This window comes from Helicoverpa zea, chromosome 12, assembly GCF_022581195.2.
Source record: "Helicoverpa zea isolate HzStark_Cry1AcR chromosome 12, ilHelZeax1.1, whole genome shotgun sequence".
NCBI classification, from domain to species: domain Eukaryota; kingdom Metazoa; phylum Arthropoda; class Insecta; order Lepidoptera; family Noctuidae; genus Helicoverpa; species Helicoverpa zea.
The window spans coordinates 2,246,298-2,260,023 of record NC_061463.1 but is presented as its reverse complement, the minus strand read 5'-3'; the positions used below and the strand labels follow the sequence as shown (position 1 = coordinate 2,260,023).

Sequence of the window (13,726 nt, the reverse complement as noted above, 5' to 3'; positions counted from 1 at the left end):
ACAGGAGCAAAATTTGCGATAATTCGAAGGTACCGCCAAACATTTATTTGCGGAACCCTGAACTAATCGTATGATTTACTAAGATAGTGGTATAGCGGATTATCCTTGAACTCCGAACGGTAATCGAAGCTGACCAATCACTGACAGTCTAATTAGCAATTTGACATTTTTATATCGATGTTGCCAGGTGTTGTAAATTAGAAGTAGTTTGACGATAAACGTATCGAATTATATTGATAGAGTGCTAGGTATTGATATCGTATGTTAAATGAGTTAGTAACGTTGATTGAATTGCGTGTCTACGCATTTAGAATTGATGAGAACAGATAGACTTTTTACGTTGTTATACTTCTGTACAATAGAGGGCTTATTAGTAGTTATTTTCAAGGTGGGAATTCTTCAATAAATACCACACAAAACTAGTAATATTAAGGCATTTAAGTCTGTAGTTTGAAAAAATATTTTGCATAGAAGTTGTCGCTTACGTTAGGTGTTTTATATAAACTATTCCTTTCCTATTGTTTTATATGCAGTATTTTATTAAATAGGTAGGTTTATTGTGTAAATAGTAATATGTTTATTTGATTTCTATATAAGATTATCACGGTACAATTCTATATCAGGCGCCCGTGGGAAATGAATGCTATGTTACATTTTGCGGTTTCCTGATAAGGTTTTACGACTGTTCGTGATTATGAAATATAATTCTACGTATTTAGATATAATAATATGGGTATATTTTATTAATATGTTGTAGGCATATTGTCTATAATGCGATGCCTACAACCTCTGCTTTTCCTCTGGGCAGTTAAGTGAATGAACCATATGAGTAAGTGCTGATGACTCAAATTGCGAGTCTATCGCACATTATTAATTCACCACATATTTGTAACAGTGCGTAACCAGAATCTATGTCCTTGCAAGACTACAGAAATTAACATAAAATAAAACACAATTAAAATCAGAATTCCTGCATTTCTTTTTTTGTAAATTTTTTATCGATAATTTCGTCGCACATAACAGACATCCCTACAGTTTCGTGTGACATAGGCGCTGGCCCGCAATGAGCGGGCGTGTAAACTGCCGATTTAACTTTTAATAGCGAGTCACGCCTTTCTAGTGGCCCGATAAAGTTTCAGCACTTCTTGCTATCTAGTTTGCACTGTACTTTTTGTATGCTTAATTGGTTTAATAAAGCAGCAAAATGTTTGGTAAAATATTTTGGATAAGTATATGTAGACTAATTCCTTCCATTTCTCCCTATTTTGGGAAACTGCCAACCAGTCAGTTCCCAAAATAGGGAGAAATGGAAGGAATTAGAGGAGGCTTTTACCCGAAAGGGGTTCGTGTAAAGGAACAAGAAGAAATATATTATAACAAACATTATTATAGACTAACCTAGTTTAAGTGATCTACTAACACTTTGAAATGTAAACATTCTTTATACCGAAATAAAAAAAGCTTTATTATTATTATCTTGTATGTCTCTTCCAGACCTCGGGACTATAGAGTCCCGGATTTTTGGGAGGCGAACGTGGGGCCGAAGCCAACACGCTGAAGCCCTTTTGAGACAACTTTAATGAAATGGTGACACAAAACCGACGATTATCCCTGTATACACTATAGAAATGTACCCAAGGACAATCCCCGGTTCTGTGCTAAACTATTGCTAACTATGGATGAAAACTACTTGGGCTATTGTGATGGGATGCTAGTGGACTAGGAATGGGGAACCTACGGGAACTATGGCACCTGCCGATAACAATGTAATAAATACACGTAAAAATGGCAGGTGGAGACTCCCCACCTCACTTACTGGGCCCCCGGGAATCTTATTATTATCTTGTATGTCTCTACCAGACCTCGGGACTATAGAGTCCCGGATTTTTGGGAGGCGAACGTGGGGCCGAAGCCAACACGCTGAAGCCCTTTTGAGACAACTTTAATGAAATGGTGACACAAAACCGACGATTATCCCTGTATACACTATAGACATGTACCCAAGGACAATCCCCGGTTCTGTGCTAAACTATTGCTAACTATGGATGAAAACTACTTAGGCTATTGTGATGGGATGCTAATGGACTAGGAATGGGGAAACTACGGGAACTATGGCACCTGCCGATGACAATGTATTAAATACATGTTAAAATGGCAGGTGGAGACTCGCCAACTCACTTACTGGGCCCCCGGGAATCAGTCACTGAAAAGCAACAAGAGGGCAACAGGGACATGAGCGGCTGAGAAGGGTGAGGATACCTCGGCGGACTTTAAACGCAGATCACGCGCTCCCTGTGGGTCCAGCATCACCGGCCCACTCGCCACTTACCACGAGGCACCTACCCTCCGAGCAGGACTAACCTTGCTCTAGCGACTCCACTCTGACCGGCCGATGAAGGCAAGCCAAGAGGCGGGAGACCTATCCCCCGTCATGCTTCACTCCGGCAAGCCGGAGGTGGGGGACAGTATACTCTCCCTGGAGCACTCGGATATATAGCCCCGCGGGGTCGCTACTCCCCGTCATCCGCCTCAGATGCCCTGCGGGGCTTATTATTATTTTGTTTTTCAAATTTAATTTGCTCAGGTTTATTGAAACCTGGTATTTGTAGTATCTTACGGGCCTAAGCCAAAGTGAGATACTAATTTATTGATTATTATTATATATGTAGACTATATCCGGTTAGACTGGAAGCCGACCCCAACATAGTTGGGCAAAGGCTCGGAGGATGATGAGGATGTGTAGACTATATTGAGTAGGCTAAATCTGATGTTACGATTATAATAGCGTTGTATAGCTAATTACTGTAAGTTATACTTAATAAACTCTCTCAGGCTAATTTGCTATGGTGAGGGCGTGTTTTTATCCATGCGGGACGTCCCTCAAGACGCGGGTGAAACGTAGTACTTAATTAAGCCAGCTTATTACCTAAAACAAAACAAAAACAGACTTAATATTACAAAACAATAGTACAGAAGCGATAAACATATGATAGGCATTACCTAACGACGCAAAAGTCTGTCTTAACTAAGCGAAATGCGCAAAAAAGTGCCAAAATTTTAGGCGTAGTATTTTAATACTACGTTATACCTAGGTGGACTTGTTATCAGCAGTAGTAATCTGCTATCAGTAGGTTTATCAGTAGGAAGTAAGTGATAAGATTGGGGGGACGTCGTACGATTGCTATTTCAGTGATCCGGCCACGTGAGTTGAAAAAACGTTGATTTGTTTGTACACAGAGAAAATCACGTGGAGTTGAAAAATGTGTGGAATTTTTTGGGGACTTATCTCTATAGTTAATATAAAAATGTTTTAGGTATACTTTAATTTTTCATTCCATACAAAAAAAAGTGTTTTTTTTTTGTAAGGATAATTGAGCTTTATGGAAATGGTAAACGCCTTCTACGGAAAACACAATTCAAGTTAAATGGATGAAATAAAGCCACTACTATTATAGCCTTGTCTGGATTAGGTAGGTATGAATTTGTCGTGTATTTCTAACTTATCAAAATAACTCCGAACTTTGTCATTCGAGTATTATACATTCCAATACAGACCACTAAGTCGCGAAGATGGTCACAGAATACCAACATATTCCACTTACAAATAATAATAATCATTCATTCAGAAATCCCGCTGGAAAGTCAAGGCCGAACCGAGCGAATGATTGAATGAAACGTGGTCACTGTTCACATAGCCACGCAAGTTACGCGCCTGCGCGGTGACGCACGCCACCACTATTATTAATTGTACGCTCGTAAAATGTTAATTGATTATTCGTACCTGTGTGAAATATTTTAAAGGTACTAAAAATGGCAAAAAGTTAAAGTACCCATAGCTTTTAAGACTCGTCTAAACTTCAAAGGTGAGCCATCGGCAGTCGTTAGGGGTATTTAAAAAGTCTGACAACTAGTCTACCAAGGGTATCCGGTTGCCCAAGAAGCTAGGTTGGCATGTCAAGTAGGCTCATAGTCGCACTGTACCTACATCAAATTAGACTGGAAGCTATTATAGTTCCATAGAATAGCCATCTATCCACGGATTAATCGCACCAATTGTTGCTTAACCTTATGATGAATACCTGCGGCTGTTACTAAGTGATATATGCAAAAGGATGAAGCTAATAGGCCGAATGTCATATCTAACTCGGAGTGACTGTCATATTTTGACCTCGACACACTAACCATCGGGTCGTCTATCGTTAATCGAGGAAGGATACATAATTAATCTTCGAAATTCAAGTTTTTAGCCATAAACTGTGACATTGTTTAAGCTAGAAATAATTATGTTAATGTTATTTAGGAACATAGGTCAAGTTCTTTTCAAAGGTGTCTAACATTAACGATAATATGGTAACTACTAAGTTTCCTAGTATTTACAAAGGAAATGATAACGTACTTATAGTTAGGGGTACTATATAAGTTAACTCTCAGTTACATTCCCAGAAATGCTACTAAATAGTGTCGTTATGAATTTTGATCAAGTTTAGGGGATCCCCCTACAAACACTTGCTAGTCGAATATAAAAAATAGGGCAGTCTCGATTATTGTCGGAATGATAACATTGCTTTATTCGGTAACTTGAGACATTTTAGGGTAAAAGTATATAACTATTTTACACTCGCGTCATCACCTGGGCTATCAAACATAAAGATTTTTTCAAATCTGTCCCACATTTCCAGAGATTAGCATATTCAAATAAACGAACTATTCAGCTTTACAATATTAGTATAGATGAGTAGAATGCATATTAGTCTTGAGTAATTATGTACATTAACATTTTATACCTCACGGCTGACCTTGGTATTTTAAGACTTTGAGCAGAAAGGGACACTTAATAGTCTCCATTCTAACACCTTCAGAACTCAATAAAATAAACTAAACCAAAGGTATTTGAAAGTAACAACTATAACGATTAAATAAGTTTATAGTTTTGCTAAAAACCATCAATTTCACAACACTATATTCTCATGTACCTAGTTAATACGAACTTATATGAAAAGTAGGTGCTGATAATGTCAAGAGTTGAGTCGTTAAGGAAAATCCGGTACATTGCCTATCTAGATTTGCGGCTTTGTTTGCAGGGCGTAAGGACCAATTATTTTGTGAATAACATGTTTGTTAATTGACTGTTTTGGTGCTAAAATAGCTTAAGTTTCGATATATTTAGCTTCCTTATAAGATTACGATTTTGAAAATTACTAACGTAAAGTTACTATGGTCTTGTGAAGAAAACCAGTCTTATAATAATGGTGTCCAGATCGATTGTCGCCTACCATGGATGTTCTCTCTCCAGAACCATTCTTCTGGTGTCTGGTACCCTTTCAGGCGATCTATCCAATTTTTATTCGGTCTTCCTCTTCCTGTCCATCCATCTACATTCATGCTTAACAGTCAACACACTCATTGTAGCGAGTGTCATATAAATCCAGTTCGTTTCGAACATTAAGAAGTTTTCAAACTCAAACTAACATTAGGCCTATAATGAGCAAATCATTAAGTAGGGTAGCAACAGTTGCTAAACATGTTTAACTAATAACTATTACTGAGAAAGCGTAATCCGCTGAACTATAATTACACTAATAATCTACACATTGAAGCCATGTGTAAATTATTTGTATTATTTGAATTGCTTCCTTGCCCTGCTAAATTTTTCCATGGAAATTTCCATAATCGGTTAACCGGTAAGTATTTTGAAATAATTAGATAATTTATAAACGGCAAGGCTATTGGTAATTTACTTTAGATAGCAATATGGTGATTGATATTTTTAACTATTCTTCCAGGAAACAAAAAGTTATCCAATTTAGGTTCATATTATTATTAAAACATATTTATAGTTCATCTTGTTTATTTCTCTTCAGTATAGAATTAAACACTAAACATCATGTCAGCATTTTATATGAGTACATAAGTACTTTCTTATGTCATCAGAATTTGATACCCATTTTTACATTCTTGATCGTCGAAGGTACAATCAACGTTATTCTAAATACCGTTTTCCATATAAAATAACTGTTTGTTTATCCAATAATCAAGTTACCATGAAGATACGTTACATCATAACGATGCCCCGACCGGGACACCATAAATAATTAATTCCTAATTGGGACATTCTCACGTCAATTATAAATACAGAGAAAAAAAATACGAAGTTCACTGAGCATGCATTTTATGAAACAATATCTGATATTCAAAACATTTATTAAAGAGTTTTAGGACCAGTGTAACTTGAGCTGCTCACACCCTAATATTGCTTATGAGGTTCTAGTATTAAATGGAATCGAGGGGTCTTGGTGTCTTGGTCTGATGTGACTTGTGACTTCCTCAAAGATGGATAGGATTCGACGTCGAAGACTTACAGTAGGGTGACCGTGATATAATTGTTTACCTGTTAACGAAGACAGGCTCATTTGTTGTGAGTTTAAAAAGCATTTTTAAAGAGCTCTTATTGTGCTGTTAACGGACTTTTACTTTTGTTCACTAATTAAGTCGTGTTTGGTAGTTAAACGGTTTTTTGAAATGTTTTTAATTATTTCTTCTCTAAGGAAATAATTTGTATTGCTTGTGTGAAGATTAAAACACGGGAAAAAATACGTTTCTGGGGTTTTGAAAACTCCACTCCATAAATTCACGAAATATATTATTTATTAGATACACATGCAGAACATTAAGTTTCATGTAAATAAACTAAACTCCATTTAAAACACAAAAAAGAAAAAAGCTTAAAACTACCAAACAGAACGTCTCCCCAAAAACGTATCAATACAAAAAAAAACTACACACAAAACACTAAAACAAAAGCAGGACAGTCCATACAAATACAAATACGTGTTCACCACACACCTGTACGTGGAAGCTTGTCGGCAACTTAGCGCGGAACTTTTAAAAGTCGCCTCGATTTAGACGCGCGCGCATTATTGCATGCAAGTCTTGTAACATACGTCATGTGTTGTGTGGGGAATAGGGGATGAGAGAATAGCGGAATGGATCTTTAAATAAGACTCGATTTTAGAGAGAAATTGCTTTTTGGTATTTATTAGGGTTAATAGTAGATCATAGTATCTATTAGCAAACTGAATGCCTGGGCCATAAATACCATTTTTTATAAGTGGGAACGTGGTAAGTAAAAGTGTACCTACCTTGTGATTTGATGCATACGAATAGACTGCTAGGAAAAAGTCTCTTCCCATGAAAAAGACTGCAAAATTTTAGCTGCATCTGTCATGGTTACTAAATAATGTTTCAAACAGTCTCGATTTGAATCAATCAAAATGTTGACTGATCAACATGGCGCATCGTGGGTATTCTAAAAGATGGAACATCAATTTTCCAAAATACAAAATTTTACTAAAACCCATCAAAAAACCATCACATCGAAGAAAAATTCAAAAACACTTCACTCTACAAAAATAATCTCTTCAAAAAACCCCTTTAAAATTTTCTCTTTTGACTTGCACCCCACCTGTCTACTCACATTATTGTCGGCCATCGAAACTCGTACTTACCGAGCTCTTAATAACGATGTTTCAGGGCATAAACCACGGAAATAAAGGGGGTGATTATTATATTACTTTTACTTATATATCGTGTTTATATACTTGGACCCAGTCGCTGGAACGAGTTGTTATCTCCAAGTTTTTAAGTAGTATGAAACATTGTGTTGGATTACACTGTCAGAATGCTTTCTTAGTAATTTAATCAATCAATACTTGATATTTAAAGTATATGGTTATTTTTAGCGGTGTTTTAGGGGGCTCCCTATTTTTAAGCCACCCCATTTTTGTCTCGGATTTCTTAATGTATTCAATTGATGTTGCGTTTCAATTTTGGCGGTTAGACTCATCTTGCATATTTGACAGGTATTTTTGATGTTTTTTTTTGTACTTAGTTTACTCAAACGTAATTTTTCATATAAAATATTTACCTTCGTACACATTTGTACTTTTAGGGAATTTAGAAGGCGTGGACCTGCCCGTAATGTGACATCATAAACCCTTCCAAGACACCAGTAACCACGGCAACCAAAAACAGTATCCTCAGAAAAAAAAGCACTCAGATAACAAACGACTTCCCCTACCGAGATAACCTTTAATTAGGTAAACTCCAACTCGTTTATTAATTAAAAATTATTATGTAAATCGTATAATTTTACAGCCGAGTGACCTGAAACGAATATAGCCTGTGTCTTGTGTGTTATTTATATTAATTAGTTTTTAGATACGCATCTGTTTATATAGTTTATTGTGGATTAACTTCCGTGGGTGATAACTGACGGTTGCTAGGCGTGATGGGCAGGGAACACTATAAGATATGGCACCAGTATTGATGATTCGTGATAAGCTAATTAGATTAGCTTCTTCATTGAAATTTTGTTCGTTAGTTTACTCAATGGTTACGGCGTGAATTTTGAATATAATCTGTTTAATTTTTGTGTTAGTATTTTGGAGCACAATCCGAATAGTTTCTTCTTTATATGCTTGTTACATGTTCAAAAACAGGATCTTTATAAAACTTGACAGTAATAGCTATGGCGTATATATTAGAAGAACATAAAAGGTTCTGTTAAGTCGGTGCAAGAAGTGTTTTCCTTAGGAAGCGGATGGAATCGCTGGCGGAACCTAGTTTCTAATAAACTTTCTATAACATGGGCCAAAACTCAAAGTAAGGTTGTGTCTATACGGTGCATGTAGCTAGAGCAGTGACCCGCGCGCCCGCAACAGTGCATATGGGTGGGTATTTTGCTTTGGCACATGCGCGAGTCACTAGATTGCATGTAACCTGCGCATGTACCTTAACATGCGCAAGCTACTTGCACCGTCTACACGCACCCTAATATACTCCACTCACTTCAAAGAACGATTTACGCAATCGTGGTATACTCTAAACTTGAGAAACCGATCAATAACCGCGATAAGTAACAACGTAACTTGAAGCAGAGGCTAACAAAAGTGAGGTTGTACTTATTCGCTAATGTCAGGGGTCAAGCACGGTCATTGTGCAAAAACAATGAATTTGCTTGAGGATAGAAAGGCGTCCCTGCCTACTGTTTTCTTGTAGGGTTGATGCGGTTTAGATTTTCAGTTTATTATTGTTTATTGGAATATTTTTTGTGTAGATGGCTATTTAAATTGAAAAAAGTGAGCAATGTGTTTTTTTTTTTTTTGGTAAAAAAGCTCAATTACTGGTTTGGTCAGACTTTGATTTGATTGCGTTTTCGCAATTAAAATTTAATTTTCGATTCTTTGTTTTTGATTTGGCTATGTTTAGATGAAGATAGGATAAAGAGAATTAAAATTATTTTAAAAGGTTCACGATGAGAAATAACTATTTCCGCATTGTTAATTACAGGATTTTAATCTAAGGACCATTTTTCTCAAGCCCAATTCTTCATATAAAACTTACAAACGGATGTGTGAACTATTGAACTGGACACACTATACACATTCAAGCATGACGTCATTTTACAGCCTTTTGGCTAAAATTAGCTCCAATCCAAAGTCCGTACACCATTCGTAGTTTCGACTTTGGATTAAAAAAAAAACGCATGACCTTTTGGGGCTGTTGCTATTATGAAAATTATGCCCACAAGGATACACTTATAATCTACTTTAATAGTTTTTTTTTTCTTATAGTAAAACAGGTTTGATTTATTTTTACTACGTGCGTTTTATACGCACAAAAAAGTGAGATTTAGAATAATGTCTAAAAATATAATTTGCAAAAAAAAAGTTGTCTATTTCGGTTACTGAATGTCGTAGGAATTGAACCCGCGACTTTTTGTATAACAACCCATAGTGAACGACTGATCCTATATGGTAAAAAAATATTATAATCAAGTATGCACTAATTATATTAGGAAGGTTAATATGGGCAGCTCAGTAGTGCTAAAAATATGTATGCATATAATTAGTATAATTCCTGTTAACACTTCATTTCCATAAATATTCTGTACGCTTTAGCTAGAAATACTAAGTGCAGATACCAAATGATCTAGAACTTCTAGAATGACCAAGTTTATGCGAAATATTATGTAAATTTAATATTTTTGTTCGACTCCTATAATTTTATTCTATCCTTGAAGATACAATGTAATTTTAGAAGATATTAGCTCAGTTGTTTTCACGTCATAATCATATGTATTTTATGTTCTATAATTAGACAAAAAATACATAGGTATACCTAATATACATGCGAAAATAATTTACTCTAGATGGGTTAACCCTATCAGAACAATACTAGGTAACTTTACAATCCAAGGTTTTAGATTAAAAATATCTGATATCCGCACAGAAGTTATCTACTTATTAGAATTATATTATTAAATATTTGTAACTAAGTAGCTCTTTTCGCTAACAAAACGCGCCTAGCAACAGCGTGACACGAAAAGATACAATAAAATATTAATGCTACTTCCGTCCCTTTCTACCATACAGCATATCATTAAGCGAAAAAAAGAGATAGAACACATGTTCCAAATTCCACACAAACCGCGACGTAAGATTAGCTGTGAGCTCATGTGTGCACAATGTAGTGTGTAATTTTGCCGTTCATCGCAAGCGGCGCCGTGGCTTAGTTGGTTAAAGCGCCTGTCTAGTAAACAGGAGATCACGAGTTCGAATCTCGTCGGGGCCTATGCAATGTCGTGCATAAAACTTTTTGTGTTTTCTTTGTTATATTTTTTTTGGTGAACCACTTTGGTAATCACTAACATTGTTTGTGTAATAACTCGTTTCAGTTACAGGATTTCTGTACATATTTTTCATCTTTTTGTATTTGTTTGAGAAAAAATGAAAGTAAATATTTTATTGGAATAATTTGAATAAATAATATTACTGTAACGAATTATGGATGGCACGACGCGAGAACTTTAAAGACGACTTTTGAATAAAAGTAATTATGTACAGATTTAATTATTATGTATTTAACGACTAAACGTTCAAAATTGGTTCACGGACGAATTGAAAAAACTCGGTATGCACGAAGAAAGCTTAATGAACAGTGATTACCGACCACATTGGACAATGCTTACCGTTGTCCGTAGCGTCAGCAAAACAATCAAAACCATAAAACAGATTTACAAATAGTAATAAATGTTGTATATTTATTTTTATAGCGGATATGGACATTTAATATTTATAGTTACTTTTTTATGAAATACTGTCTTTTTTAATATAAATAGCCTAAATATTTTTTATACTAACCCACTATGTAATTCCGAAAAAAAAAAAATTTTTATTTTATTTATTTATTTGGGAAATTCATTGCCTATTTTAAGTCTAACTTATTTTTTCCCTATTTCTCTTCTTAGCATTTTAAATGTAAATAAAAAAATGACGATTTTTTATTGTTTATTCTTCCAGAAACAAACGAACAAACGCCCTAACCCTACTGCGCTACATGCCAGGAATGGCGAGTTGCGTGGGAGCGGACCAAGGAGCCGTCTAACATTAATTGCCGTCGCGTTAACCGGCCACAGCCGAACAATGGCGTATTACCATACTAAATGTGACTGCCACTAACGTATGTGTGATATACAAGGCGCCTATGCAGTCACAACACTAATGTCTCCTGCATTTATATTTGAGTGATTAAAAGGCACGAAGTGACACATTCATAAAGTCCATGGGAGGAGTTGAGGGTTGAATAGATCAAAGCTAGATTACTCAGCTGTACTCTGAAGGGTACAGTGACGTATTGGGAGCTCTAAATATATGACTACAAAGTGTTGAAGTTTAATTTGGAGTAAGATAGAACCCCGAAACTGTCAGTAGTTTAAAGAGTGGAGAAAGGAGGTTTCACCGAAAATATTTGCATCAGGTCATAATGCAATTTTGGCGTGGGATGCATTGCTAATTTGAATAAACATTCATTATCATATGACTCAATTTTAACTATAATAGTAACTGATTCATAAGACTGTTGTTTTGTATAAAGAGATTTCATGCAACCAATTATGTATCCACTTTTTGGACAACCCGTTAAGGCCGTTAAAGCTCCCTTATTGGTGAGAACCACACTTAAAACGCAGGATTTTGTTCAACGAGAGATCCATAAATAAATCTCAAACTATTCATTTGTTATTATACGAGTAATAACCCAATAAATAGTGACGTAACTTTAGATATTGGCAACATGAAGGCAACGATCTCTGCAGTCAGTAATGACTCACTTATTACTGTGGTATGCTAAATGCTGGGTGACCAGATCAAATGCCACTTGCCTTGTTACTTGGTAAGGATCCTAAATATAAGGATGACGAGACAGTTTAGAAGGGTGATGTTTTGGAAAATGATGAATTATGACTAGTTTTTAAAGCTTCGCTTATGACACTGCAAAGTGTGTGTAAGTACTGCTTTATCATAAACTGATTTCAATGAGTTGAACATAGTATGAAGTCTTATGGTCAGGATGACAACAAGATTGAGTCATTTTAAGAAAAGTAATATGATGGATTTGATAGAAATAACTTTGAATATCATAAAGATGAAAACTAACCAAGACATATAAAGGCAAAGTAAGTAGGCATAATATGGATATATCTGCAACTTTTACCACAGTGGTGAAGCTTAAGGAAACATGTTACATGGTCATATCATGTGTTACATTCAGGCTCATTAATCATTTAACGGCTTACATTAGGGTTATAAGCAGCCTTATTTCAAAGATTCGTTGCCTATTTGATACAAATGACTCTAGATACGACATACTAATTATGTCATGATGATTACTTTACAATTTTGTTCTACAAATAGGTACTTGTAAGATAGTTTTAATGTTTCAAAGTCATAAATGGTTTCTTAGGAGCAGTTTTCTACAGTACTGGAGATTCCTACTGAATTAGTATTTTTTATGTAGTAGGTGTAATAATATTTACATTAATTTTAAAAATAGAAATAAACTTATATATACAACTTAAAACTAATACATTGCATCAAAAAAATTGCTCCTCATCGCTGTCACCGGGTAATGTACCCAGAAGGCTAAAGGCTTACCCAGTAGGTGTAATTGCCAATTCCTTATTTGTTTTATCTCCAAACAAACTATTAATATTACCATTACATAGTTCCAAGGTTTTCGCAATATTGGAAGTAGATCTGGCAACCCAGCCAAACGTTCTCTGATTAATTCACACAGATTAGGTCGCGCAAGGTCACGAGGTCCATTCCCGGCTGTTTCATTATAATTCCCATAAAATATGCCGGTTATCGCCTCGCCAAACAAGGAGAGACAACACATGTTTTAGCTGTATCTCATAGAATAATGGAAGCCATGGGCTTGTGACCGACTTTTTGATAGGCTCGCTAGTGAGTAGTACTCGTGCTGACTGAGCTACTGAAGATAGATACAACTATGAAATGATGGTTCAGTAATGCGGATGAATTGTATGGCTATTATTGTGGTGTTGATTGACACAAAATTACCTACAGACATCTAGAAACCAACAATAGTTTCTTTTCAAACGAATGAAAGATAAAATGCATATTTTAATAGAATAGTAAGTTTTATCATTTTCAAATGATTGTAGATATCATCTATCAGCAGCCTCAAACTTGGATAATTTTAAAGGATGGAGAATAAAATTTTTATTTTTGTAAATTGTGATTTTTTCATACCTAAGCAAGGCATTTTCTGCTACCGAGAACCAATGAACTTTGTTCTAAACGCTCACTGAGTTTTGGCGTTCAAGGGGCAATTACTTTGACAGCCTAATAACTGTCCATGTAAA

General features: G+C 35.5%; 1 protein-coding gene and 1 non-coding gene across 2 annotated transcripts in view; one reads left to right on the top strand and one right to left on the bottom strand.

The window, feature by feature from the left end:
• Positions 1-13,726, bottom strand: part of LOC124635432 (tRNA dimethylallyltransferase) — a 228,108-nt gene that overhangs the window by 87,625 nt on the left and 126,757 nt on the right. The gene's annotated exons all lie outside the window — the stretch shown is intronic.
• On the top strand, positions 10,559-10,632 carry Trnat-agu. Its single transcript has one exon. It is a non-coding gene; the product is annotated as a tRNA-Thr (tRNA).